This window comes from Drosophila nasuta, unplaced genomic scaffold, assembly GCF_023558535.2.
Source record: "Drosophila nasuta strain 15112-1781.00 unplaced genomic scaffold, ASM2355853v1 ctg14_pilon, whole genome shotgun sequence".
Classification (NCBI taxonomy): domain Eukaryota; kingdom Metazoa; phylum Arthropoda; class Insecta; order Diptera; family Drosophilidae; genus Drosophila; species Drosophila nasuta.
This window is the reverse complement of record NW_026869386.1, coordinates 1,626,180-1,629,949: the sequence shown is the minus strand read 5'-3', so window position 1 is coordinate 1,629,949 and position 3,770 is coordinate 1,626,180. Positions and strand designations below refer to the sequence as shown.

General features: G+C 35.6%; 1 long non-coding RNA gene across 1 annotated transcript; it reads right to left on the bottom strand.

Annotated features, from left to right (window-relative positions):
* Positions 1 to 526: 526 nt before the first annotated feature.
* LOC132797610 (uncharacterized) lies at positions 527 to 941 on the bottom strand. The gene is made up of 2 exons (XR_009633744.1): positions 801 to 941; positions 527 to 723 (listed from the first exon to the last, which is right to left on the bottom strand). It is a non-coding gene; the product is annotated as an uncharacterized LOC132797610 (long non-coding RNA).
* Between the last annotated feature and the right edge of the window lie 2,829 nt (positions 942 to 3,770).

Genomic DNA, 3,770 nt, shown 5'->3' with positions numbered 1-3,770 from the left:
TATTTCAGCCATCTTTTATTATTATCGCTAAAAATAGTGAAGCGAGGCTCAGCGTGTGTTGATCTCTTACTATTTCACAATCCAACTGAACGATTTCAGTTCTCTGCACTACCACACTCACACCCATACGGGTTCTATTGTGGTCTCATTCTATCAACCTTACACTGAGACACACTGACAACCGCATATGCTGTCGTCTCACTTTTTCTAGTGTTGTACAGTATACAAAGGCTCTCGCCTTTTGCAACACTACACAATTCCCCTCAGGACTCAGGCGTGCAATTCTAGACTTAGGCGCGCAATTCAAATTACTGAACTTGCTCCGACATATATATATTTCACATTTATACTAAATTCAAATGCTATATTAATTTAAGATGATATATGCATATATGATGTATGTGAAAATGTGTATATACTCACTTATAATATTTTGCATGTTTCTAACAATTGTGACTTTCAAAAATTTATTTATTCGTAGTACACGTATCAATGATGGTAATATATACTAATGATTAAACAAGCGTTTTAAAATTTAAAATTTATTAATCTTATCACGATGAAATTACGTCTAGTATATAAACTCTAAAATTCTACTTCTAATACTTCGAATGTGCGAATTTATTGCCGACGTCGAAATATTCTGATGTTCGTGGTCCAGCAGCTTGGCTATTATAGTTGGTCATTGCCGATGTGCGTGGTATCAGTGGGCAATGAATGGGTCTGTTAGAAGATCACGAGTGAGATAAGATTTTAATATGCGACTTAAAAAGGGAAGTGAACGAGAGAGACACGCTCACCTGTAATGCCTTACGCTTGTGATGCATCGATTTCATACTGATATATCCCTGACGAAGCCAAGAGAGTAATCAGCACAAAACAGCAATGAGAATTAGACTGAAAGCGAGATACTCAGCTTGTTATATAAAATTTTTTTAAAATTTTTTTTGCGACCCCCTTTATGACGAGTTCGTCATTTCGATTGAAAAATTATTTTTAACGAACACATAATGAGAAGCTTACTTCCGTTATAGAAGATATTCTTTCGTTAGGCGTCTGCCTGTTTTATAAGGTGATTCACCATTTTTCGGTTACTCTCGCAGATCCATACCTCATCACTAATTAAATCCACATTGTGCTAATATTATTAAAATTATTTAACCGAACCACCACTCGCGTGAACATTTCTAGGGGTTACCACTGAAAAATTCCGGACAAAGACAAGAATGTGAAATTGAAATAAGATTAAAGATCCTGGATCTGTTGAAACGTTTACGCTTAAATTAACAATTTTATTCTCACGCAATATTTTAAACTCGACCGGGATTGTTTATTCCCTACAGAAATATGTGGAACTAGCATCCCGTGCATTATTTAAAAATATTAAAGATCAATTTCTTATTATAACAATGTGACACACCATACTGCGCCCCAAATAAACGATAACATCCCAATTGTGTTTTATTAATAGACGTACACGTTTTCTTCCAGTCACGTCTTGTGTAGACACAAGATGCGAAAAGAATTTATCATTTCAGTTTGCCGTATATGCGGAACTGATTTTCTACAAGAAACGTCGAGTATAAATTCTGGCAGAGGGAAATTTAAATTTCCCTCGGCTGCGCTGGCAGAATTTGTACTCGACGTTTCTTGTAGAAAATATGCGGTCCAGCTCTTGCCGAAAATCTGTGCTTAGATTCTAGTAGTTCGGAATATGCAAAATAAAAATACGCTCAAAAATATATGCAGTAAATAAAATGTTTATTGTACTTCAAATTAAATGTATTTAAACTATAACAATGAGTACTTAAAATTATATATTATCTAAACAGTTTTACTTATAACTAAACAATTATATTTATATTCTATTTATTATTTTCTAATTTTTCTAATTGCCTTGCTCTGGCATTGGCCTTATAATTTCTATTTTTAAATTTAAAAAACGCCTCTCGCACAGCTTTTTTGTGGTCCTCAAAGCTATAGTTGTCAGTCTTCAGAGCTTCAAACATGGCATTGTTCAAATGGCGGTACTTATTGAATGCCTTCATCCTTGCAGTGCCGGCGTAGTTCATCCCCATCAGCACATCCTTGTGAAAGATCCGCTCCAAGTTTTTTAGTATACCATCTGGGCAGAGCATCCTCCTGAACATCGCCACATACTTTAATGGAGATTCCTCAATTTTTGTATTGAGTACGGCGATGTCCTCCTCCGATCGCAAGGGGAACTCTGTTTTTGCCGGTACTACAATATTGGCAATTTGGCTCAGTATTGCAACACATAATACTGAAAATAAACTGAGATGTAAAAAATATAAATGCAAATAGTATTCTTTATTTACATAAGATTAGAATATTAGAAATTGCGTTAAAAAGTATAAACTCACCTCTGATTGTTTTATAAAAGACGCGTAGGAAAAAATCAACTTTCTTGTTCAACACTAACAAAACAAATGACAAATGATACACAAAATTGCTCATGTTCGAGAAAAGTAGGCGTTAGGGAAATTTCGCGTTGCGCTAAGAGGGCGCGTACACCAGACTCAATGCAAGAAGCATTCTACAAGACGATTCATCTAACGATCTACAGAAAATTCTTGTAGTCACGGTCTTGGCATGACACGAAACACAATTGGGATAAAAACATATACCAGAGCTTTCTTTTCTCTCACATACGGTCACTCACCCAGCAGTGCTGAGTTAACAGCGCATGTGCAACGCAAACAGAGCCAAGCGAGTTAACAGCGCATGGGCGACGCAAAAAGAGCCAAGTGAGTTAACAGCGCATGTGCAAAAGAAAACGAAGCAAGTTAGCAGCAGTATTGCCAGTTTAGCCTATTTCAGGCTAGATCTATCCTATTTTTAAATGATCTAGCCTATAAAATTTGTAAATAGCCTATAGCCATAAATCTAGCCTATTTTTAAAAATAATTTAGCATATTTATACCCGCTACCCATAGGGTAGAAGGGTATTATAACTTTGTGCCGGCAGGAAATGTATGTAACAGGTAGAACGAGGCATCTCCGACCCTATAAAGTATATATATTCTTGATCAGCGTCAACAGCCGAGACGATATAGCCATGTCCGTCTGTGTGTCTGTCTGCATTTGTTATTTTTGCACGCAGATCAAGTTTGTTTCAAATTTTTGCCACGCCCACTTCCGCCCCCGTAAATAAAAAAAAAATCGAATAACAAGCGTAAATTTAAAGCTAGAGTTACGAATTTTGGTATATACAAAATTACTATAGTAGTTATGATTCCTGAAAATTTAGTTGCGATCAGATAAAAATTGTGGATGTTATTGAAGAAATACTTTTGTATGGACAAAAACGCCTACTTACTAGGGCTCTTAGTTGCTTTGGCCGTCAATCTGGTACATTGTGCCGTCTATGGTATATTTTGAATGGTGTGCTGTATCGATATACCAAACATACCATTCGGTATATTTTTAGTATTTTTTTTAGTATTTTCGGTATATTTTGAAAATAATACCAATATTTTGCCCTTATTAAAAATGGGTAGCGGGTATCTCACAGTCGAGCACACTCGACTGTAACTTTCTTACTTGTTTTTTAATGTATTTGTGACCAACGAAAAATTGTATTTTTGGTGTTGAATGTTTTGCTGGTTCTTTTTTTGCCGATTGTTACGTGAACTTTATTCATATCTATCTGATCGATAGATTTTTTGGATGGTGCGATTTGCTATCGCATTATGTTATGTGATCTCTAATAATTAATTGTGAAATAAAAGTGAATCGAAGCGTACGTG